Below are 27,096 nucleotides of genomic sequence, written 5' to 3' on the forward strand. Positions count from 1 at the left end.
GCATTTTTACATTCCCACCAAGAGTGCAGGAGGCTTCAAATTTTTCTACCTCCTCATCAGTACGTGTTATTATGTGCCTTTTTGATCATAGCCCTTTCTTTATAGTCATTGTACGCACAGCCTCGTGAATATATCTCATCGTGGTCCTCATCTAACTTTGTGACAGCTGACATTTCTGAAAATCTTGTCACATGCTTGTTGTATATTTGTATATATCCCTTGGCAAAATAATACCTATTCAAACCCTCTGACATTTTAAAAATTGAGTTATTTGTCTTTATTTTGTTAAACTGTAGGAGTTCTTTATCTGTTCTGAATGCAAGGTCTATTCCCATAGACGATTTGCAGTAACACTGCTGCCAGTACATGATCTGTACAGTCTCTTGATGGTATCACTTGCCGTGTGGTACATCTTTAATGTGATCAAGTTCTTTGTATCTGTATTTTCTTGAGTTGTTGTCCTTGGCTGTCATACCTAAGAAATCACTGCCTGGTCCAAGCCCAGGAAGACGTACTCCTAAATTTTCTTCCCCAAGTTTACAGTTTGAGCCCTAAGTATATATGATTTACTTTGAGTTAATTTTTACGTAAGTGAGGTAGAAGGAAGAGGCTGAAATTCAGTTTTTGGTATGTGGCTATCCTGGTGTCCCAGCATCATCTGCTGAAAATACTTCTCTTTCCCCTTTAATTATCTTGACACTGTTATCAAAAATCAACTGACCATAAAGGTGAAGGTTTTAATGTTGAACTCTCAGTTCTATTTCATTGATCTGTCTTTCTGTCAGTACCACGCTGTCTTGAGTGTTGCATCTGTGTAGTTAAATGTTCCACTTGCAAAGTGCATGTAAGTTATAACTCTTTTTTCTTAAGATTGTTTTGCCTATCCTGCGTCCCCTGAATTTCTACATGATTTTAAAATTAGCAGGTTAATTTCTGCAGGGGGAAAAAAAAAGAGCTTGGATTTTGGTATAAATTGCACTGAGTCTCTTGATCAATTTGACGAGTAGGACCTTCTTAATAATATTATGTCTTCCATGGCCTGAATGTGAAATGTCTTTCCATTTATTTCAATCTTTATTGATTTTTTGCAACAATGTCTTACAGTGTATAGTACATTAGTCATTCTCTCATTTTGTTAAATTCATTCCTGTTTTTGATATTATAAATGGAAAAGTTTTCATAATTTCATTTGCACATTGTTCGTGGCTAACATACAGAAATATAATTCATTTTTGTATATTGATCTTATATCCTGCAACTGGGTTAAACTCATTTGTTCTAACAGCTTTTGTGGGGAGACTTTAGAAATTTCTGTATGCAAACTGTCAGCTGCCAATGGAGATAGTTTTTTCTTTTTCTTTTAATATGAATGGCTGAAGACAAAGCAGAAGTTGATACCCTGCAACCTCCCCCAGACCCACTCCTGGATGGGACACTAGACATTCTTCCAGGAATCTCCCAGTCTAAATGTTAATTCCTCGCTGGAGGGGAAAAACAACCTTAACTTGACAATGGCAAGGCCTCCAGTAACTCCTAGGTCTTCTTTAGCATATGAAAGTTCTTTTGAAACTTCCCTTTTTTTTACTCCCGCAATCCTTTAGTGTATAATCAGCCACCCCTCCCAACCCCAGGGCAGCAGCCCCAGGGCAGCAGCCCCAGGGCAGCAGCAATTTCTGCCTGCAGGTCCAGTCCCTGTGCTTTAATAAACCACCATTTTCCAACCCCCCCCCCCAAAAAAAGGGGTTTTATTGGTTTTTCTTGACGAACTCTCCTGCCAGGATCTCCAACACAATGTTGAATAGAAGCGTAAAGAGTAGGCATCTGTGTCTTATGGCTGATTTTAGGAATAAACATTTTATCTTTCACCATTAACTATGATGTTAGCTGTGAATAGTTGATATGACTTATAAATGTCTTCTCGTCTCTAGGTTCCTTGTCTCTGTCTCTGTGTGTCTTGCTATGCTTTTCTCTCCCTCTGGTCTTCCGACCTTCCCTTACTCTACTCTCTTTTTATCCCCCCCGCCCCCCGCCCTTTTTGAGGGAAACCTCTTACTTGAGGTAGTCCGTTGGTGCAGAATGAGAGTCAGAGTAAGGAAGCTAACCAGTACAGTTCTTCCCCAGAATCCAGTTAATCCTTTTCTTTTTAGTCTCATCCTAAAGCTTTGCTCTCCCAGGAATTTCAATTCTAACCTTCTACATGTGTGATACACTTTTAGTTTTAGACATCTAAAAACCTACAAAACTATTTTTGGTTAAGCTTCTGGTTATTGTTACTTTTGCTGTTGGGAGCCTGTGAGTGACTTGATGAGATTTCTGCTTTAGTAATATGACTGTCACTGCCATCATCTCTCATTTAAACCACATTAAAACAGTATGTTTCTACTTAGGCTCTGTGCACTGAGGAAATCTTAGACATGGCGTGCTGACTAGTCGGTACACTCTGGCTATACATACAGCACATGGAGAAAAATACCTTGCATTTCTATGTAATTATGCTCACAATCCAAAATATCACTGATTAAAAATGATACTGTCTTGCTCATATTAAAACATCTATTCATATCATTAAAAGAAAAAATAATGGACTTACAGTACAATTGTGTACTTTGGAACTAATCCTCGAGTATTACAACTGTAATTCCTTCTCTCGTGCCCTTTTGTGAATCAATGAGAGACTGTTGACTTTGTCATTTCACATTCTTGGTTTGGAGGACACACCCAGCATGTTCAAACTTGTGGCCTCCGATATTTCAAGTAGAGTTACACATCCTTTTCTCCAAAATCCTTTTAGATTTCTGAATGCTTTCTGTGTCTTACTTTTCCACCTAATAAAGGAATCCCGCAAACAGAATGGCAGAGATAGAACTGTGGCTCTGGGTGTTTAAAATACTGCCAATAAAAACAGATACATGGATCAATGGAACAGAATAGAGAACCCGAAATGGACCCTCAACTGTATGGTAAACTAATCTTCAACAAAACAGGGAAGAATGTCCAGTGGAAAAAGGAGTCTCTTCAACAAATGGTGTTGGGAAAATTGGACAGTCACATGCAGAAGAACGAAACTGGACCATTTCCTTACACCACACACAAAAATAAACTCAAAATGGGTGAAAGACGTCAATGTGAGGCAGGAATCCATCAAAATCCTGGAGGAGAACACAGGCAGCAACATCTGTGACCTCAGCCACAGCAGCTTCTTACTAGACACGTCTCCAAAGGCAAGGGAAACAAAAGCAGAAATGAACTATTGGGACTTCATCGAGATAAAAATCTTCTGCACAGCAAAGGAAACAGACAACAAAGCCAAAAGACAACCTACGGAATGGGTGAGCATATATACAAATGGCACATATACAAATGCCATTTGTATATATGCTCACCCATATATACTAGATAAAGGGCTAGTATCCAAAAAATAAATAATCCAGTCAAGAAAAGGGCAGAGGACGTTAACAGACATTTCTCCAAAGAAGACATCCAAATGGCCAACAGACACATGAGAAAATGCTCCACATCACTCAGTATCAGGGACTAAGAAGTCAGAAAATGACAGATGTAGGCAAGGATGCAGAGAAAGGGAAACCTTCTTACACCGTTGGTGGGAATGCAGGCTGACACAGTGACTCTAAAAAGTGGTATGGAGGTTCCTCAAGAAGTTAAAAATAGAGCTACCCTATGACCCAGCAATTTTCCTACTAGGTATTTACCAGAAAGATACAAATGTGATCCAAAAAGGCACCTGCACCCCAATGTTTATAGCAGCAATGTCCAAAATAGCCAAACTAAGGAAAGAGCCGGGATGTCCAACAATAAATGAATGGATAAAGAAGATGTGGGGTGTGTGTGTGTGTGTGTGTGTGTGTATGATGGAATACTACTCAGCCATCAGAAATGATGAATCATATAAGTCCACTTATAGATAGTGGACTGTTTTACTTACCTCAGCCATCAGAAATGATGAATACTTGCCATTTTACATGGACATGGTTAGAACCAGGGGGTATTATGTTGAGTGAAATAAGTCAATCAGAGAAAGACAATTATCATATGGTTTCACTCATATGTGGAATAGAAGAAACAGGGCAGAGGACCATAGGTGGAAGGAGAGAAAAGAGAACAGGAAGTCATCAGAGAGGGAGAAAAACCATGGGAGATGCGTAACCAAGGATAAAAAACTGAGGGTTGCTGGAGGGGCGGTGGCTGCGGGAATGGGGTAATTGGGTGATGGGCATTAAGGAGGGCATGTAATGTGATGAGAACTGGGTGTTATACAAAACTGATAAATTACTGAAACTAATGATGCACTATAAGTTGGCTAATTGAATTTAAATTTGTAAAAAAGGATAAAAAGAAAATAAATAAAATAAAATAGTGCCAATCAGTGGTGCATGAGTGGTGCGGTTGGTTAAGTGTCTGCCTTCGGCTCAGGTCATGATCCCCAGGGTCCAGCCTCTCAGTTGGCTGCAGGCACCCTGCTCTGGAGAAAGCTGCTTTTCCCTCTTCCTCTGCCTCTCCCCCAACTTGTGTTTTTTTCCCCTCTCCCCCTCTCTCTCTCAAATAAATAAAATCTTTAAAAATAAAATAAAATAGTGACGATCAAAGATCAGTCGGCATGAGAATCATCTGGGAAGTTTAGTAAATTCATGAGCTCATTCCCAAAGATTCTAATTCTATGGTGAAGAACACCAGCTCTTAGCAAAGTTCATTATCTGTTTTTTGGGGGTACATGGTTAGACCATGTATCCAAACGTACCCTCTAGTGATTTGTGGCCATGTGACTGTGTCCTAGTTAAGAGAATATGAATTGACACGGTGTCCTTGTTCCAGGCTGGGTCCTCAAGTTTTTCCTTTTGTTCTTCTCCCTTTCCAGGTGCCTGAGATTGTGAACTCCAGAGTAACCTTATTTTCTCTTTCATTTTTAAAAATTGATGTAAAATTCACCCTTTTAACCATTTTGACGTTGATAATGCAGTGACTTTTATTTCATTCACAATGTATGCAACCATTACCCTTACCAGAATCTAATTCCAAAAAATTCAGCACCTCCAAAAAGACACACCTGTCCGTTACATGATCACTCACCTCCTCTCCTCTGCACACCTCCTGGTAACCACCAGTTGTTTGTTTGTTTGGTTTTTTGTCTCTATGTATTTGCCTATGCTAGATACTTTATATAAATGGAATCATAAAATATATGGTCTTTTGTGATTGTTTCCTATCACTCTGTATGTTTTCAAGGTTTATCTATGTTGTGACACGTATCTTTTCTTTTTATGGCTAAGAAATAGCCCAGTGGACTATAGTGCACTTATAGATAGTGGACTATTTTACTTACAGATAGATACTTTATTTCTCTATATGTCAGTTGAGGGATATTTGATTTATTCTTATTGGGGGATATTATGAATAATACTGCTATGAAAATTCATATAAAACCTTTTTCTAAACATTAATTTTTCAATTCTCTTAAGTGTACACCTAGGAGTGGAATCGCTGGGTCATATGGTAACTATGTGTAAATTTCTGAGGAACCGCCAAATTGTTTTCCACAGTGACTACACCATTTTACATTCTCAGCAACAATGTGTGAGATTTCTACTTATCCACATCCTTCCTCAATGCTTGTTAATGTTTGCCATTTTTATTATAGCCATCCCAGAGAATATGAAGTGTATCTTATAGAGGTACTGATTTGTATTTACCTGATAGCCAATCATGTTGAGCATCTTTTCATTGCATTTGCATAGTGCATTTGCATATCTTTTCTGGAAAAATGTGAATACAGACCCTTCAGCTATTTTTAAATTGCATTATATTTGTCTCTTACTGAGTTTTAAGATACTTTATATATTCTGGATCTTAGACCCTTATCAGTTAAAAGATTTGTGAATCCTTTCTCCTACTCTGTAGGGTATATTTTCACTTTCTTGGTAATGCCATTTCATGCACAAAATTTTTTAATTGTTGATGAAATCCAATTTATCTACTTTTTTTTTTGGTTGCTTCTATTTTTGGTGTCATCTTTAGGAAAAATGCCTAATCCAAATTCATGAAGATTTATCCTTGTATTTCCTTCTAAGAGTTCTATATTTTTAGTTTTTACATTAAGATTTCTAAATCCATTTTGAGTTGATTTTGTATATGATCTAATTATATTCTTTTGCAAGTGCATATCCAGTTGTTCCACCATCATTTTTAAAAAAACATTGTTCTTTCTCATTAAATGGGTTTGGCACCCATGTTGAAAATTAATTTATTATAGAGGTATTGGTTTATTTTTGGACTCTCAATTCCATTCCATTGATCTATTGATCAGGGGCTCTATTTTCATGCCCCTGCTATTCTGTTTTGATTACAGTATCTTTAGAATAAATTTCTAAATCAGGAAGTAAGGACCCATCACTGAATTATTTCTTTTTCTACATTGTTTTGACTCTTGGGGCCTCTTGCAATTCCATTTGACTTTTAGAATTAGATTTTCCATTTTTTTCCAAAACACCTGTTGAGATTTTCAAAGGGATTGCACCTTTTCTCCTACTTGCTTTGGGAACTACTGCCATCTCAACAATACTGATATTAATTATTAAAATCACTATCAAATAATTAACATTAAGCAATAACTAATATTATTAATTGAATCTATAACACAAACGTCTTTCTATTCATTTAGGTCTTCATTAATTTCTTTTGTAGTTTTCCATGTACTAGTCTTGTACCCACCTGGTTAAATTTTTTCCTAAGTATTTTATTCTTTTTGATGATCTTATAAATGGAATTGTTTTGTTCATTTCATTTTGTTTGTTCATTGTTAGTGTATATAAATACAAGTGATTTTGTATATTGGCATTGAATGCTACAACTTTGCTGAACTCATTTACTATCTCTAATAATATTCTGTGACTTCTTTAGGGGTTTTGATATATAAAATCATGTCACCTATGACTAGAGATCATTTTACTTCCTTTCCAATCAGAGTGTCTTTTATTTCTTTTCCTTGCCTAATTGTCCTGGTGAGACGCTACAGTATCATGCTCAACAGAAGTGGCTGAGAGTGGATAGCCATATCATATTCCTGCTATTAGGAAGAAAGCGTTCAATCTTTCACCATTAATATGATGTTAGCTATGTATTTGCAGAGATGCTTTCTATCAGGCTGAGGAAGTTCCCTTCTTTTCCTGGTTTCTGTAGTATTTTTTATCATGAAAGGGTATTGGATGCTGACAGATACTTTCTGTCAACTGAGATGATCATATGGAGTTCTTTAGTCTATTACTATGATGTAAATACTGATAGAGTTTCATATGTTAAACTATCCTTGAATTCCTGGGATATATCCTATTTAGTCATGGTGTATAATCTTTTTAATATGCTACTGGATTCCATTTACTAGGGTTCTTTTGGGGATTTTTGCATCCGTGTTCATTATGGATACTGGTCTGCAGTTTCCTTTTCATGTGATCTTTTACTTGCCTTGATATCATGGTAACACTGGGTAAGTGTTCCCTCCTCTTTCATTCTAGAAGAGTGTTGGAAACATAGATGTTAAGCATTCTTAAAATATTTGGTAGAATTCACCAATGGAACCAATTGAAGCTAGGTTCATCTTTGTGGAAAGTTTTTGTTTGTTTCTTTTTTGTTTTTGTTTTTTATTGCTGATTCAATCTTTTCACTTGTTATATGTCTATTTAGATTTTCTGTTTTTCTTGAGTCAATTTTGACTATGTGTATGTAGATTACCTACTATGTTGGTGTATGATTAATAATAGTTTCTCATAATACCTCTCAAAATACCTTTTATTTCTGAAAGTGGTGGTTATGTCCCTACTTTCAGTCCTTGTCATTTTTTATCTTTTCTAAAGATTTGTCAAAGAGGAATTATAAACCAAAAATTCATTAATACCTTTACATTGACCCATGCAGTTATTTTACAAGTGTTTCTATTTCTTTGTTTGGATTTGAGTTACTGACTACTATCATTCTATATCAGACTGAATGACTCTCTTCAGCATTTCTTATGGGACAGATCTACTGATAATAAATGCTGGGCTTATATTTATCTGGGAATGTTTTAATTTCTCCTTTACTTTTGAAACACATTTTTGCCAGATACAGAATTCTTGTTTGATACTGATTTTCCTTCAGCATGTTCAATAAATCCCTTCCCATTGCCCATCACAGTTTCTGATAAGAAAACGGCTGTTAAACTTATTGAGGATGTCATGTATATGAGTCCCTAGACTTATTTTTTTTAAAGATTTTCTCTCTTTATATTTTGACATTCTGATAACAATGTGGTTTTATATAAAGTTCTCTGCAATAGTCTACCTGGAGTTTATTGAGCTTACTTAATGTACAAATTTATATTAACCAACTTTGGAAAGTCTTTACACATTATTTTTCAAATATATATTTTGTCCTTTTTTCTCGCACATCTTCAGGGATTTCTATTAAGGATAGTTAATATGGCTGTTGATATCTCACAGGTCTCTTAAGCACTGTTCATCTTTATTTCATTCTTTTTTCTTTATATTCTCAGACTAGATAATTTTAATTATCTTCAAGTTTATAAATTCTTTCTTCTGCCTACTCTCTCTGTTGAATCCATCTAGGGAAATTTCCATTTCAGCTACTGTACTTTTCAACTGTGAATGTCTCTTTGGCTTTTTTACATAATTTCTGGTTGTTATTGATATTCTCTATTGGATGAAACAACACCCTCATTGTTTCCTTTAGACACATTTAAAATAGTCAATTGAAAGTCTTTGTTTAGTAAGGCAAATGTCTGGCTCTCCTCTGTGATGTTTTCTTTTCTTTTTTTTTTTTTTTTTTAAGATTTTATTTATTTATTTGGCAGAGAGAGAGAACGCAAGTAGGCAGAGAGGCAGGCAAAGAGAGTGAGGAGGAAACAGGCTCCCTGCCGAGCAGAGAGCCCGATGTGGGACTTGATCCCAGGACCCTGGGATCACGACCTGAGCTAAAGGCAGAGGCTTAACCCACTGAGCCACCCAGGCACTCGTGATGTTTTCTATTAACTACCTTGTATATGGGCTATATTTTCTTATTTCTTTGCATGGATGCCTTCTAATTTTTCTGCAGGGAAATTTGAATATTATAATGTGATGACTCTAGAAATCAGATGATCCTCTGTCCCTATGTGTATTGTTACTGTAGCTATTATTAGTTTTTTCTTAAGTTTTTATTTATTTATTGTCAGCAAGAATGAGAGAGACAGATAAGGAGCACACAAGCAGGGAAGGTGGCAGTCAGAGGGAGAAGCAGGCTCCTCATAGAGCAAGGAGCCCGATGAGAGATGAGGCTTGATCCCAGGACCCTGGGATCATGACCTGAGCTGAATGTAGATGCTTAGTGTCAGTTAAGCCACCCAGGCATCCCAGCTACTGTTAGTTTAATGGCCTTTTTAAACTAATTTTGAAAGTCTGTGCTCTTTGTTATGAGTGGTATTGAAGCCTCTCTACCACTAGCTTAGTGGTCAGCTAATTATGCAACAGATGTTTCTTCAAATGTAGGAACACACAAACACCTCTATGCACACGCATGTGTGCATGCATGTGTGCAAAAACACACACCACCCAGTCTTTGCAGATGGGCTATGAATGTGTGCCAGGACATGCCTTTACCACTCAGACAAGCAGTCCACAACTATGCTCTCCCCTTTGGATCCTGCTTGCAGAGTGTGAAGTTCGGCCAGAGGTGAGAGGTTAGACACATCTTAAGTCTTTTCTGAATATGCACCCAGACTTGGGCATGTGTGTGGCATTCTAGGTTCCTAGGAATTTGTGAGAGTTTTATAAAGTCTTTTTTCCCCAAAGCATCTTATTCCTCAGCCTTTCTTATAAAGAATTTTCGGTAGTCTACTGTTTACCCCAACTATTATTCCTTGCCCCAGGTGACAGTGCCTGATATACTCTGTCTTTAAGTGTTTTTAAAAAAGCCTCAGCCTTTTCCTTTAGGAATTTTTAAAAAGACAGGTCTGCAGAGAACAAATTATCCCTATTATCTCTCTTTTCCTTCATCTGAGAATGACTCAATGTCCCCCTATTTCCTAAACTACTTTCACTGATACAGGATGCTGAATTAACATTACTTTTCTTCAAGCATCTGAAAAATAATGTGCCATTTCCTTCTGGCCCCCAAGGTATCTTACAAGAAATCCATTGTGGTATTATTTTATTCTTGTAGGTAAGCATTGTTTTCCTCTGGTTGCTTCAAAATTTTTTTGATCTTTAGCTTTCAGAAGTTTAAATATACTGCTTCCTGGCATGAATTTCCTTGTATTCTGTTAGAGGCTCACTTCATGAATCTGTATGTTTACATGAATCTTTTGCCAAATGTGGAAAGTTTTCAGCCATTATTTCTTAAAATATTTTTCAGCCTTATCATCTTTCTCTTTCTAGGACTACTAACAAGAGTTTTAGGTATTTTGCTAAAGTTCCCCAGGGTTCTATAACTGTATTCTCTTTTTACTCCAGCTTATTTTCTGTTTTTCAAACTGAGTAATTTCTATTGGCCTACCTTCAAGTTCATTGATTCTTTCCTCTTTCCCTTCTAGTCTACTCTTAAACCTATCCACTGAGATTTTTCATTCATTACTATAATTTTTAATTCTAAAATTTCCATTTGTTTTCCCTTAGCATTTCCTTTTTTTTTTCTGCTTTCTATTTTATTTACGTGTTTCAAGTTTTTTTCTAATTTCTTACTGAAGCATTTTTATCGTGGCTGCTTAAAGTCTTTATCAGATAACTCTAAAATTTTTGACACCTTGGTGCTGGCATCTATTAAGGGTCTTTTACCATTCAAGCTGAGGTAATTTAGGTTGAAATTAAAAGCATGGAAAACATATATCATGCATATGCTACTCAAAGGAAAACAAGAGTAACTATATTGATACCAAAGCAAAGCAAATTACTAGAGATGGAGAAGGAGATTAAGAGTGACTTTACCAAGAACACATACCAGTTCTAAATTTGTGTGAGCAAACAACATTGCTGAAAAATATGCGAAGCAGAAACTAATAGAATTTAAAGAAGAAATGGACAAATCCACAATTACTGTTAAAGACATCAATGTCCCCTTTCAAAACTTGATTGAACAACTAAACAGAAAATCAACAAAAATGTAGAACTCCACACCACCAACCAAGAGGATCTGACATTTAAAAAACACCCCATATAGTAAGAGCAGAATACAACTTTTCAAGTGCCCACAGAGCACATATGAAGATACATCTTAGCCATACAAACCTCAACAAATTTTAAAGAATTGAAATTATACAAAGTGTGTTGTCTAACTATAATAAAATCTACTAGAAATTAATAATAGATATGAGGAAAATCTCCAAACATTTAGTAACTACACCACACCATTCCAAATAATCCATGAGTCACCAGAGAAATCTCAAGGGCAATTTTTATAAAATACATTGAACTGAATAAAAAAATACAACATATCAAAATTTGGGAGGCTCAGCTAAAGCACTGCTGGGAGGGAAATTTATTACACTAAACATATACATTTAAATAAAAGGGAAAGCTATTATGAACAATTATATGCCAACAAATTGGGCAATCTAGAAGAAATGGATAAATTTCTTGAAATGTATAAACCACCAAAACTGAAACAGCAAGAAATAGAAAATTTGAACAGACCCATAACCAGCCAAGAAATAGATTCAGAAATCAAAAATATCTCAACAAACAAGAGTCCAGGGCCCAAAGACTTCCCATGAAAATTTTATCAAACATTTAAAGAAGAATTAATACCTATTCTTCTAAAGCTGTTTTAAATAAAAGGAAAAGCCTTTAATCAAAAATCTAAGCTCTCACCTCAGAAACCTAAAATAAGAAAACAAGATAAACCAAACAAGCAAAAGGAGGGGTGCCTAGGTGGCTCAGTACGTTATGCATCCAACTCTTGATTGGCTCAGGTCATGAGATGGAGCTCCACATCCGGCTCTGTACTAGGTATGGAGCCTGCTTAAGATTCTCTCTCTCCCTCTGCCCCTCCCCGCAGCTCACACACTATCTCTCTCAAAAAGAAAAAAAATAAAATTAAAAAAGAAATCAAGCTCTCTAACAGAAAAAATGGACTAAAGACATGAACAGGCATTTCAGAGAAGAGGAAACTCAAAGGACAAATAAACTCATGAAAACACATTCAACCCATTAGCACTCAAGAAAATGAAAATGAAGACCACATTGAGATACTCATTTGATAGGCAAAGATTAAGTATTTTAAGGAATATATAGAAGTAAGATTTGCCATGACCACTCAAAGCCATATTTGTGCAATGGTTGCAATAACCTCACCATCATGACAACTACACTGCCTTCCAAGGAACTCTGATCCTTTTCCTTTCCCTTGCATGAGCTGGCCCTTGCCCCTAAACTCTAAACAGTATAGATATAAAATTTCTTGCTTCCCGACTCTCTCTTATTTGATCCTGAAAATCCTATATTCCTTCTACAGCAGAACTCAGAAACAAGAATTTTTACTCTCCGTATACTATCCAGGGAAGTTTAAGTCATCTTTTTTTCCCTTATAAATCATTTCACTCGTTTGCTGTTTGGATGAACTGATTATTATTTTTATTTCGTTTAACTTTTCTTTAACAATGTTGAGATTTTGGCACTACTTTAATTCTAATAATGAACTTGGCCCAAAAAGAACAGCAGTGAAAAACCAGAGCAGTTCCCCCCTTAGGACACTAATATAATTTCTCTGCTTTTCTGACATTAATCAGTGCTGTTCTACTTTCACTCTCTTAATATTATAATAGGGATCCTCAATAAATATATATGATTATCATTATAAAGCTCACATATTTCCAATGTTATTTATGATATAGATTATAAGCACTTGTGTTAAATCAGTTTCTATCATCACTCACTTACCTTGTTACTGTCTGAAAACACTAAATACACGCACCATTTTTTTTTTTAACTACTCTTGTTTGGGAGACGATAACTTCACTGATTGTAAGACTGTGTTTGTTTTTTTCATTGCCTTATCTCCAGTGCTTGATACAGTCCCAGATACAAAGTGAAATCTTTTGATTGATCAAATAAATTAATCCCATGTGGCTACCTTGTTTTAGTTTGCTAGAGTTCAGGGATCTCAATTATTTTCAAATAAGAATAATAACTAAAAATGGCTAGTGATTTTTTTTTTAATGTTAACTTGTGTACAGAATTGTGCTAAGGATTTGTGTTTGTTGGCTACAGGTCACTTCCACTAGTAAAGTATATTTAAATTCGTAATTTGACAGGTGAGGACACTGAAGCTTAGAGTAGTTTGGGGGACTTCCCAAATGCAGAGAGCTGATAATTAATGGTACCAGAATTGAAGCAAACCATCTGTCCTTTTTCTTTCCCTAGGTCTCAGCTCAACTAGGGCATTTACCCTCAAAAGGTCATATGGAGGGGAGGGGTTCATCCCCTATGCACTCTTAGTTTGACCTCATAACTAGGAGACCAACCTCTTATTCGATTCGGCTGACAGCATATCTCTGATTCATCCTTCTCAGTAGGATGCTGAGCTCCCTGTTGAATTTCCAAGAACTGAAAGGAAAAAATATATATATTCATAAGCATTTCTGGTCACTCATATCTCGTTTCTTCTATTTCTTTTCTCCTTTGCTTAAAAGCAAAAGCCTCCTCGGGAAATAATGTATTTTTCTATTGTTGCTATGTCCAATGATTACACACTTTGTAGCTTTAAACAACACGAATTTATTACCGTATGATTTTGTAGTTTAGAATTCCTAAATGGAATCATATGATTAGATTGAACTCAAGATCATGCAACTTAACCATATCTGAAAAACCCCTTTTGCCATTGAAACTGACACATGTACAAGTTCTGAGAATTAGGATATAGCCATCTGTGGGGAGCTATTATACTGCCTAACACAAATAATTAACCCCACTGCCTATATTCCATAAGACATTTCCTCACTGAAAGTTCCTTTTAGCCATTTTCAGACCAATTAGATTCAATGTATTTTTTAGTTCCATTAATCCCTCACTATGTAGGGAGTACAATAGATTCTGTGGGAGAAAATGAAACACAAGATGCATATACTATCACTCAAGAACTCAAGATTTTTACAACTTTGTTGGACATATGGGATAGAGAATTGACCAGACTTAGAAGAGTCTTGAGTTGTGTCTAGAATTAAATATGTAATGCAGGAGTTTTACCCATTTAGTAATGTGAGGAGACATGGTTTTAAAAAGATTCTGTCTCATGGACTACATGCAGCAAAATGCTAAAAAGGCAAAAATTCAATATTTTCAGTTTTCACTTTTACTTTGATCATGAGTATTAGCAGATGAAGAAACTGAATCTCCCAAAGGAAAATATAACATATCCATGGTCATACAGATAATGAAGTTGAAGAGCCTGTATTTAAATCCAGTTCTTTCTGACTTGAAAGTACATGTTCTTTATACTTAAGCATCTAAACATCACTAAAGAGTCAACTCCAAAATCAATGATGATTCTTTACATTTCTAGGTGGTCATCAAGCCACTGTTCCTGAAAGAGCTATATATCCTATGAGAAGAAATAGCCTCATTTTGCTTGTTTCTGTGTGAGGTGAGGCTAGGTGATGGGTTTTAAAAAACTGAGCTCTCATCTCTTTGAAAGTGAGGCACCGTGTTTTATTTAGTGTGTGTTGAACAATGGCTTTCCAGACACAACTGACAAGTTTTGTTTCTGGTTATTCATTTGATACCCACCACTTTAAAAACTGAAAAGTGATATGTTGACTTCAATTCGTTAACAACGGTATCTACAATAAATATAAGGCATGCCTGACAGATATCCTTTTTCAGTAACTGCTATAAAAACAAGCCTAATAGACTCAAAATTCCTCTGGAAAAATTAATCATACTGGATTAAGAGGAAGCATTTTATGATTTCCACAGACATTCCTTCCAAAGTACCTGGCCGCAGTTTGGTTTTCTTAGTAATGTAAGAAAATATTAACTAAAATTCAACACAGGTAAAAGCAAAACCTGAGAAGAAAGAGCGAGCGTAGAAAAGGAGAGAGCTCCACCAACCCCTGCCTCAAAGTAAGTGAGACATGAAGTCGTTGTTGTTGAGGAACTCCAGACTCGAGAAGCCCAGCTTCTTTGAAATGATGTGGTAGAAAGCTGAGGACAGGTAATGAGCCAACCAAGAGAGTAAGTATTCTCCAAAGGCCACACATGTGGAAGACACCAGGGCTTCTTTACAATAGAGAGTGTGTTTGGTAAAAATACTCTGAAGTTTGGGGACAGAGAGAAAAGATATCATAAATGCCCTATCTTTCTCCCAAACTCTTCTCTCTTCCTTTCTGTTCACTCAAAAGAACAGCATTTTATTTTTTCAAAGGACTTGAGGAGTGATTTGTGTGCCTCTCCTAAAGGAAGAAGAAAGCCAAAAGTAGATTCCAAGTTGGCTACTAACTCACAAAATGACCCTGAGTAAGTCACTTAAATTTTTCCAGCCTTAGCTCCTATAGCTGTGAATGAGCCAGGTGAACTAGATTAGCTTTCGGGCCCACTTCAAGTCTACATATATGTCATTCGAGTAATTCTCTACGAATAATTGTGGACAAGTCTGAAAACGCTTCGGATGACCAAACTGAAGGTGAAAAGTGAGGTGTTCATGGTTTTATATAATCCAGATTCAAAAATCAGCTTCTTTAGCTGACTACATACATGAGTTCCATTTTGATCAAGAAAATTTGCTGTGATCCAGCAAAATATCCTAGCAGGTGGAACCCATTATTCCCACTGCTCACTACAAGAGTTTAGGAGATTTAAAAAAAAAAACAGCAACTTTTTTTCTAGCACTTCTGGACTTAATCGTCTTCTTCAATGTTCACTAGATTATTTAATTGAATTCTCTCTCCACCATTTCTTCTATGAAGGGTACTTCACAGCCTCTAGCATTGTGCCTTGGAAGGAACAGTAAATTTCCAGTGATATTTCTTAACCAAATGAAGAAGGGAAGGTGTGAGTAAATAAAGTTACTGCTTATAAGACAGATGGTTGCCCGGTTGACTTGATTTCAGTATTCTAAATGCTGAGTGCTCTGCTTTGTCATGAAAAATATTCAGGGAACTTGACCTTAAATGATGAGCAGGACAAGGTCCTAGAATTACCTTTGCTAATCGGTTGTACTGTAGTCTACTTTTGTCCATGTCTCTTTCCTGTACATCTTCTTGATGGTACAATATAGTTCAATCTTCCAAATACTTTTCAAAAATCACAACTTCATGAAGCCTGCAAATGGGCAGTAACCCCAGTAGCATTTTCCAGGCCACTCACTTCCCTTTGCTTACTTTCTTTCCCTGCTCTATGCATCATTAATAATGTGAAAATGACAGAAAACTAACAGGCCCTCAACTTCACCCAAGTTCCAGGGGAAAAACTCAATGATTAAACCACAAGTCTCTTTTATCTTACAATGTATATTTAATTTCCCTTGACATCTTGGTCCCCCTTAAACCTGTCTTGACCCTGTTCAAATAAGTAGAAGAGAACGTGCTTATTTTTATGGCCCAGTTTTTTAAAAAGACATTTCTTTATTTTAGAGGGGGAGGGGCAGGTGAGGAGAAAGGGGAGAGGGAGAGGAAGAGAAACAATCTTAAGCAGACTCCACACCAAGTATGGTGCCCAATATGGGTCTTTTTCTCACAAGCCTGAGATCACAACCGGAGTCGAAACCAAGAGTCAGACACACAACCAAATGTGCCACCCAGGTGCCCCATGTCCCATGGCACCGTTTAGAGGACCTGTGGCTAACAGATGGAAGTGGGGATGAGGAAAATGTAGGTGGGATACATCCGGGTGTAGTGTAGTAACCTTTGAACTCTTGCCTATGCCTCCCAATAAGAAATAGATTTTCAGGGTGTCTGGGTGGCTCAGTGGGTTAAGCCGCTGCCTTCGGCTCAGGTCGTGATCTCGGGGTCCTGGGATCAAATCCCGCGTCGGGCTCTCTGCTCTGCGGGGAGCCTGCTTCCTTCTCTCTCTCTGCCTGCCTCTCTGACTACTTGTGATCTCTCTCTGCCAAATAAATAAATAAAATATTAAAAAAAAAAAGAAATAGATTTTCATGTATCATGGATACACACGCATTAAAGTTTCATGATAAAACACCCTGGATTCGTAAACATTTTCTGATGTTTTCTTATCCTACTTAATTCTCTATTTCATCAAAACAGAAATTCTAGTTGTAACAAAATGACATACCTGGAAACTCAGTCTACAAAAGCTTATGGAGTAGAAATAAGGTTCTAGAATTCTATGCCAATGGATTTTCAGTCTAGTTCTGACAATTATCCTTGAAACCTTGAGACATAAATTCTCTTAATCTCTTGCTACTTCGCTTTTCTCACCTACAAAACCAAAAAAATAAACCTACTTTACACAGCAGCTTTGAGAATTTCAGCAATAATGCTCCTAAAAATACCAGGCACATTATCAATGTTTTCCCTCACACACACCTACTATATACGTCTGTATTGGTTGAGTTTCCCTTCAAAGAGATAGGATCAGGAGCAGAATGAGTTCTTCTCAGCTCCACATTTATAAATGGACTCAGACCCCACAGATGATAGAGCAGTCTACCATCCAGCAAAGGGAACAGAGGGAAGTGACGGGAAGACTTAAGATCTGAAACCCACAGCCTTCCTGGGAACATCTGTGGTCAACAGGTAAGAGCAGGTGGCTGAGTTCTGGACATGGAGCCAAGCTGCATTCCTAAGCCTAGAGAGCAAGGAAGGTAGAAATGCTCTCCCCTGCCTGGCCTCCCCATCTGTGCCACCTATTTGTTCATCCACAGACATCCTGGACAACACGAAGGGGATCTGATATAAGGTGTTGGCTTCCCTCGGCTGCACCTGTGCAGAAGCATTAGTTAATGTCTCACTGAAGGACTCCACATGTTTCTTTTACCTCAAGCCAGCTTAGTGACGACATTCTCACATGCTCCCTTAATCCTGGCCCCCATAAATCCTTTCAAGGCCCTCCCTCCATTGTCCCTCCCGTCCATCAAGAGCTCAGTGAAATCCCCTGGCATGTACAGTACATCTTTTCCTCAACCCATTCACAAAGAAGCCCTGTCATCACTGTTATTTTAACCACCATTCCTTTCCCCCCTTTGTGTTTGAGTGGGTGTGGGTATTTGTGTGTAATGTGTATGGTCAGGGCAGAGGTGGTGAGTAAGAGGGCAGAGGGGGTCCCGAGCTGTATGTGTGCTGAGGATTTGAGAATGGTGAGGGAAAACTTGGAAGAAGGTAAGGACGGCCAGGAGAAACTATCTAGTGGGGCAAGTATTAAGTTCTAATAGCTTTTCTGCGTTCTTATTATTTGTCTATAGACAAGAACCGGACTGAGTTTAATTAATAACAGTGATTAGGATCAGTGTGTCCAAATAATACCGTAAACCTAAAAATCTGCTGTTCTTATATCCAGAACAACTGAAATAAAAAAGCAGAATTGCTTTCTAGAGATGCACACTGGTCCTAAGAGATGCACCCCTTGGTGGGGGTGAAGTCCTTCTCAATTAATTTATCTACTCTGGTATTTTTCAGTCTCTAGAAAGAAAAAATAATAATAATTTAGATTTTGTTACTGTAAATAATTTTATGCCATTAATAGAGATAACTTACATTTAAGTTATATTTAATTTTTTCTCTAATAAGAGAAATGAAAGCTTGAGCAATACTATCTTGTTGGACAGGACTGAGCTTTAGACCATTGTTATAGCTAAGATTTTGTTCACCCACCAAGAACCAATTTTTGCCCCATTCTTGGGGTGCAATACTGCTCCTGTTGGGAAGACATGTTCTGCTCTGCTCTATTGTAGGTCCTGATCCCCAGTTTGAGATGTTCTGTCTTTAGATCTTTCTCTCTTCCCTAGAGAGAGTTATAAAGTCAGTAAGTGACAATATATCACTGTCTAGGAACAAATGATTTCACTTCATTGTCTTCAGAAACCATTTAAATTCTTATACTTTATCTTCAAATAACTCCTGTCTTCAGTTTTGTCTTATTTTCAAGTGAAAATATCTCTAATTTTTATTATAAATATTATGTAAACTTGTTACAAAAGATATTGGGGCTTTATAAAGAAAGCTATAAAGAAACTATCATTCATTATCTAATTGTACACTTTAAAATAAATCCAGACTTATGCACATAATCCCAGTAGGTACATTTGAAAAAAAAGAAAAGTGAATCCTTCATTTAAGTATTTTTCTGTAATCATTTTACTCTCATTTTACATATGTCACAAATATACTTTCATGACAGTAGAACAGATTGGGTTTTCCATTAGGTAAATACATCCTAAATTCGTTAATCACCTAATGACTGAGACTTTTAAATTGTTTCTAAATTTACTATAATAAAAATACTCTATGAGGAATATCATCTCATAGGCATGAAGAGTCTCACCTTGTAAATCACAACAGTTGCACATCCTTGCCTATTTGCCCAATTATTTCCTACAAATGGATTCCTAAAGGTAGAACTGTTGACTCAAGAAGAATTCGCAAATTAAATTTTGATACACATTGCTATAGTGCCCTTCCATCTTGATCGTATGGATCCAACTCAATGCACTGGATTGTTTGGTGTCCTTTAAACTTTACATAAATAGCCTCATAGTCACTGATCCGTATTATAAAATCTTTTTCTTCGATATAATTATTTGAGGTCTATCTTTTTTGAGATACAAAAACTAATTCATGCACATGTAAATTGCTGTAGAATATTGTTCATCTGAATGCCATTATACCTAGTATTCTACTGGTGTGCATTTAGATTCATTCCCATTGTTTGCTATCACAAATAATGAACATTCAAATACCTATCTCCCTATGCAGGTGTGTCAAGGTCACTGTACACAGTTTACTGGTAAGTAGCAACTCTGGGTCATTAGCGAATGCATATATCGAACTTCGCTAGAAATTACCACTTCATCTTCAGCAGGTGTTTTGCCAATTTTCACTCCAAACCCAGAGCTGGAGTGTTTTCGAATTCCACTTTCCTCTCTCTCTTTTTTTATTTTCAACCAACATTTGGTATGCTTAAGTATTTTTATTTGGGCAAAATGATATCTTGATGTTGTAATTTGCACTTTCCTCATTACTGGTGATATTAAATATATTTTAAATGTGCTTATTGGCTTTTACTTTCTTACTGATTGATGGGGCTTTATTGATAACATGGATAATTTGGACTGTTTTAAAACCGGATTGTCTTTCTCTGCCACGAAGCAGCAAAGGTATATTTTTCTGTAATTTCTCTTCAATGTTTCAGTGTTATGTTTTTCACTTTTGGGGATGTTTTTGTTATGGTATTAGATAAGAATCATACATACTGGTATGTATGTTTTCATACTGTCTGAGCAACATCTCTCCAGTAATTTTTCTTGCTGATTTATAGAACTACTCATTGTATTACTATAATATAGCAACTTTCCATATTTATCTAGGTTCATTTCTTGGCTCATTATCTATTCATTTGTCTATTGTTTCTGACACTGTTTTAAGGCTTCCACCAGTCTAATTACTACAGCTTTAGAAACACTCTTGATACCTGCTGTTAGGCGAGCAAGTCCCACTTTGTTCTTCCTCCTTGAAGGTGCCATGAGTACTGTTAGAACTCTCTTTTCTCATATAAACTCAATGACTATTTTGTTAAGTTCATGAAAAATTCTGTTATGATTTATTTCAGGATTATACAGATCAAAGCATATAGATTAAATTGGGGAACCACTGACATCTTTGATATCGACCCTTTTGATATAATAATAATTTATTCAGTTTTATTTCCATGTTCTTCAATGAATGTTTATAATTTTCTCAGTAAGTACATTAATCATGATATGTAATAATATATAATAGTAATAAAATTAATAATTAAAACACCCAATAAATTATATTATTAATGACAAATAATAATATATTACTTATACATTATATATTTTTCTTCAATGTGTATGGCCAGTTTTGCCACCTTCACATTGGTTTCTAAGGCTACTATGGAAAAAGCACATAAACTAGGGGTCTTAAAACAACAAATATATATTGTCTCACAGTTCTGGAAGCTGTATGTCCAAAATGAGGTGTCATCAAGGCCATGCTCCCTTTGAGGGGACTCCTGCCGTGGAATCCTTCCCTGTCCCTTTCCAGCTTCTGGGGGGTTGCCTGCAATCATTGGTGTTCCTTGGCTTACAGATGCATTGCTCCAATTCCACCTTTCTGTGGCTTTCTCCCTGCCTGTTTCTGTCTTCGTGTGGCTGTCTTCTTATAAGGATACCAGTCATACTGAATTGTGGGTCCATTGTACTTCAGTATGGTCTTATCTTAACTCATCATATCTGCAATGATCCTACTTCCAAACAAAGCCATACTCTATGGGCCAGACATCAACATATTTTTTTTCCGAGGGTGACACAGTTTAACTCATAATATCTCCTTACACAATCTCTGTCTAAGCTGACAGACAAGTGTCTATCACTTGGAACACTGAAGAGGTCTCCAAACTGCCCTTTGTGCTTCCACACTGACCTCGTGCCCCAATGCTTACAGATGTTCGCTTGCACACACACAAGTCTATTTCTGCAGAGCATGGCAGGCCATTTTTGAGCTTAACTTCATTCATATCCCTCCCCTAATGAAAATCCTCCAGTGGCTTCTCAGTACCAGAATAAGAAAACCTCAACTTCTTACAAGGGCCTATTGGGCCCTACGAGATGAGCTACGTTCTTCTTTCTTGAAGTTATCGTGATTATTCCCTACAGGATGGGGTCCTGCTGCCCTAACTCCTCTCATTCATTTCTCTGCAGGCCCTCTGGTCTTCTGATTGTTCTTAGGACACTTCAGGCTCATGGCTGTCCTAAAGCCTCCACCCATGCCGTTCCTCCCCTTGGAATATTCTTCCTCCTTTTGCTATCATGAAGACACCATGTAATTAATCATCTTTCATCTCTCTGCCATATCCAATTTCCCCCTCTATTGGATTATTCCCAAATACCTTACAAACATGCTTTAACATTGGAGAAAACATGCAGAAAAGAGAGCCAAATCTGCTCCTTGATCCAGATAACACCTCATATTCTCCTTTCTTCGTGGCAAAACTCTCTGGAAGAGTTTTTAAGACTCAAAATCTTCAATTCCCCTCTTCCCACCCTTTTCCTCTTTTCCTTTTAAGCTTTTCATTTAGGAAAGTATAGCCAAAAGTATAAAAAAATTCCTGGGCCAATTATCAACTTCAACATTTATTTACATCAAAAAATGTTCCATATAGTTGACGCGCCACGTTACATTAGTTTCAGGTGTGCAGCACAGTGATTTGAAAATTCAGCAATGTTATGCTGGGCTCACCACAAGCGCAGCTGTCATCTGTCACGCCACAAAGCTGCTACAATACTGCTGACTGTATTCCTTATGCTGTGCCTTTTATCCCCTGACTTATTCACCCCTTGACCCATTTTGTCGACTTCAAAAATTACCAGTTGTGCCCAATACTGTTGTGTTCTAGATTATTTTGCAACAAATCCGCGATATCATAAAATTTCATTGTAAATATTTTAGTGCATCTTTTTTTAAAGATTTATTTGTTTGTTTGTTTATTCAACATGAGTTTGGGGAGGGACAGAGAAAGAGGGACAGAGAATCTCAAGCATACTCAGTGCTGAACCCAGAGCCCAATGCTGGTTTGGATCTCAGGACTATGAGGTCATGACCTGAGCCAAAATCAAAAGGCACATGCTCAAGGAGCTGAGCCACCCACGTGCCCCTTTAGTATGTATTTCTGAAGATAAAGACTCTATTTAAAAAAAAAAAAAACAACTAAACAGCTAAACAAAATATGAAAGTATTTTATTATCAAATACTGTCTGCTTTGTATTATTTCCCCAAAGGTGTCAAAACAGAACTCTATGTTCACTAAATGGCTGGGGTTAGCACTACTGTAGGATCTTTTTGGTCCTGACCATGGCCTTGTTCCTAGGTCTACCATGGAATGAGTTTGATATATTGTACTTATTGGGGGAAGGGAGTGAAGTTTACAAATATAATAGATACATTTTCTCTGATATGTTCAAAAAAGGAAAAAGTCCTATAAGGTCTACAAGGAAGAAACTTTATCAGAAGGAAGAGGAAATTAAAAGAATGGAAAGTATTCATAAACTGCATCATTCAGATAGTGAAAAGGCACGCCTCTAGTTTAAGGAGATATTTACTATATCTGTAATTAATTAAAAAACTCAATTAGAAAAAATAATTTTTACAAATTGATAAAAGAATGTACACAACATAATAGTAAAAAAAAAAAAGTGGGAAACCTATTGAACAGGCCCTTCACTAAAGAGGATACCCAAATGGCCCATAAACAGGAAAAAGCACTGAACTTCCTCAGTCATCAGAAAAGCACAAATGCACATATTAAAAGTTGAAATTAAAAAGAGCAACAGGGGGCGCCTGGGTGGCTCAGTGGGTTAAAGCCTCTTCCTTCAGCTCGGGTCATGATCCCAGGGTCCTGGGATCGAGTCCCGCATCAGGCTCTTTGCTCAGCGGGGAAGCCTGCTTCCCCCCCCCCCCCCCGTCTGCCTCTCTGCCTACTTGTGATCTCTGTCTGTCAAATAAATAAATAAAATCTTTTTAAAAAATAAAAAGAGTAACAAAACTGAGTCTTGACAAAAATATTGAGAAACGACAACTCTCATATACTATTCAGGGGGGGTTAAGTAAATTCTTTGGAAACCAGCAGTATCTACTAAAGCTGAACAAAGGCATACCATTTGACCCAGCCATTCCACTCCTACGTAGATTCCCACAGAAATACATATGCATGTGTCCCAAAGCTTATCAAAATCTTCACTGCAGTAGTATTTGCAATAGCAAAAAGACGGAAACATCCCAAATGTCTTTCAACAGTAAAATGGATACAGTTCGATAAGATCATATAATGGGATCCTTTACAGAAATGAAAATGAATTTGCTGCACTAAAAACCATGGGCAAAGCTCACAGATACAATTCTGAGCAAAAGAAACCAGACATGAAAGTCATACTTTATGACTCTGTTGACATGATGTCCAAAAACAGGCAAAATCTATCAATGGTGATAAATACCAGGACAGTGGTTGCCTTTGGGGAAGGATTTAATGACTGGGAGAAGTTAGAAAAGGGGCCTCTTGGGTAAAGATAATGTTCTACTTCTTAAGGTGGTGTTTAAATGGATGTGCTCACACTGCGAAATTTGGGCTGTACATTTATCATTGTTCGGTATCCCTTGCCTGTATGTTATACTTGAATAAAAACTTTAAGTGAAAATAAAAAGTAATCCCGACTTTTTGCAGGCAAGCACCAAGAACAGCAGGGGGAAAAAGCGAGTAAATCTCAGCACAGCCAGATGATCATTTGCGAATGGAGAAAAATATTTTCTCTTTGGGGTTGGTTTAGATCAATATCCACCAACTTAAGACTATAGAGGGCATGGCTTTCAAAAACAGGAGTGACGGGGTCAGGTTACACCTGTAGGTGTAGGGTGTAGGGATTAAGTGGGCAGCAACGTTTCCAGACAAAATGCAAAACTCAGTTACTTCACCTTAATGTTTTGGAAAGATTTTATTTATATTTTCTTTTTTAATTTTTTTTTAAGATTTTATTTTTTTTAATTTGACAGAGAGATAGAGAGACAGAGAGAGATCACTAGTAGGCAGAGAGCCTGATGTGGGGCTCGATCCCAGAACCCTAAGATCACGATCCAAGTCAAAGGCAGAGGCTTAACCCACTGAACCACCCAGGTGCCCTCAGTTACTTCATTTGTAAAAAGCACTGTGTATGCATACTTCGTAGACCAGTGGGTACCCAGGTTAAGATTGCTGGGACTATTGTGTCTGCAAGGAAAAACAAAAGCAAAAACATCTGTCTTTTCACATGCCTTTTCTTTAATAGGTCAACTAGTATCAGAAACGGCAGGCCTGTCTGTGACACTTAACTGATGGGTACTGAAGAAGGAAATTCAACTGGAGAAGATACAGTGAAATTTGCCCATGGGACTAGAGCCCATTTTTCCTACTAGCAACCATGAGACTTGGTGGCAATGGACATAAAACTTTCACCCTGTTGAAAACCAGGGAGGTATGTGACATTGCAGGATTCAGAAGGTAACAAGGAGTAGAATTTCTAATGGGGACAAATATGTTTTCTCTGTGGAAGCCAATCTTACGTCCTTTTTTTAGGTTTGAAGAACTTGAGGGCATATCATCTTAGAATGGTAAACTACAAGGGGCCTTGGAGAAGCCAGGGGTCTTGGAATGATAAAGTTCAAGATACTTTACTGATTAGCCAGTACCTTCTATTTATAGTGGGATGAGATTTACGTTTTGTTCAACTCTGGCATGTGTGGCATATAAAAAGGAACCCCAGCATGCAGTCTGAATTAAAGGGCTTTACCACTCACTGAAGGTGCTGTGTGATTCGAGCCACTTACTAACATTTCACCATCTGTAAAAGGAGGAAGGAAGGGTGACTTCCATCCTCAGGGAGAAGGCATGAATCTTAGTGCATGAAAGAGTTTGTAAGAAATATCATTTGTTTTCCTTATGATTTACTTGAGTCCACCCATGTCCCAGCAAGAACTAGGTGGCCCACTGTGAGGGATTCATCTGCAAGAGATTTCATGAAAGGCCTATTCTGAGAGTGTAAGTTGTGTTGAGGAAATGAACCGGGGAGAGCAATGTAGGGTTTAACAACAGCACAAAGCCTGTGACCTCTCCTAAGCCCAAATGTGCAGGGCCAAAAAAAAAAAAAATAATAGTGTTACTAGGTCAGTGACACAGCTGGAACCCTAAAAGAGGAGCTGATAAGCAGGAGGTGTGGTCGCAAGGACATAGCCACCACCAGCATGGTGGCCCACAGGAAGAGGGCTAAGACAAGTATGTGAACTTCACCCCTGCATCTGCTGGTGGCTCCTGATGGTTGAATCCATGTGAAGTCAGAGGACAAGAGAAAATGGGTGAGGACCAGAGCAGTGGGCCTTCTAGGTTCACAACAGGGAAGACAAGAGCAGAGTGGACCTAGAGGTGGGACACACAGAGTAAAGTCAATCACTTATTTTTGTCCCTGTTCTAGGTCCTTCCACATTCAGTTTTAGTCATTATTTCCTTATTTCCTTATTTTTATTATTATGTTATGATAGATACCATACAGTACCATCATTAGCTTTTGACGTAGTGCTCCATGATTCATTGTTTGCGTATAACACCCAGTGCTCCATGCAATGCGTGCCCTCCTTAATACCCATCACCGGACTAACCCATCCCCTCACTGCTTCCCCTCTGAAACCCTCAGTTTATTTCCCAGAGTCCATAGTTTCTCATGGTTTGTCTCCTACCTGCCCCTACCCAACCCATAGGGGCTGGGCCAAACTCCCGGGGTGATTCTCCATACCAAAAGATTCAGCAGGACCTGTGGTCACTGGTTCATACTAGTAATTTCTGAGGATCTGTTATCTCAGTACTAGAGGTCCCTGCAGGTCTAACGGTCCAGTGAGTTCTCCAGGCCATGACTCAGAACCTACGCTTCCCTATGGCCTGCTTTTGGTCTCCATAGGTCACCATAGAATTATTCTTGGTGAAGGTAATGCCATCTCATTAAGCCCATTCAACAAACAAGTGTCCCTTGGGCTCTGGAAGTACTAATTTTTGTCTACTTTTCAGTCTGTAAAAACCATCCATCCATCCATCCATCCATCCATCCATCCATCCATCATATATGTGTCTATGTATCTAACAACCAAGGACTGGTGCTTTTCTCTCTCCTTTACCCACCTAGGCTTCCAACCTGATCATACTCTGTAATAAGCTTGAGCTTTCCTAAAAGACCAAGAAAGTTCTAGTTCCCCAGCAGATTTTACAAGATTCCTGTAGACAAGGAAATACTGAAGACCCAGATACTAGAGGGGAAAACATTCATCTGCTTTCATCTTCCCTACCTCCCTTGTCTCGTGCCACAGCAGCATCCCTTCTGCTCCTGGAATAGCACAAGCTCCTTCCAGCCTCTGGG

The 27,096-nt window shown here is 37.6% G+C and overlaps 1 protein-coding gene and 1 long non-coding RNA gene across 2 annotated transcripts in view; one reads left to right on the forward strand and one right to left on the reverse strand.

The window, feature by feature from the left end:
• LOC309847255 (uncharacterized protein) overlaps positions 1-13,576 on the reverse strand; it is a gene marked incomplete at its 3' end in the record, with an annotated part of 311,749 nt that extends 298,173 nt beyond the window's left edge. The window contains exon 1 of the mRNA XM_082697197.1: positions 13,499-13,576. The remainder of the gene's footprint in view (positions 1-13,498) is intronic.
• Positions 13,577-18,241: 4,665 nt separating this feature from the next.
• LOC309845921 lies at positions 18,242-25,491 on the forward strand. The gene is made up of 4 exons (XR_014301603.1): positions 18,242-18,310; positions 19,904-19,934; positions 24,985-25,170; positions 25,272-25,491. It is a non-coding gene; the product is annotated as an uncharacterized lncRNA (long non-coding RNA).
• The last annotated feature ends 1,605 nt before the right edge of the window (positions 25,492-27,096 follow it).

Source organism: Mustela nivalis, assembly GCF_964662115.1.
Source record: "Mustela nivalis genome assembly, chromosome: 13".
NCBI lineage: Eukaryota > Metazoa > Chordata > Mammalia > Carnivora > Mustelidae > Mustela > Mustela nivalis.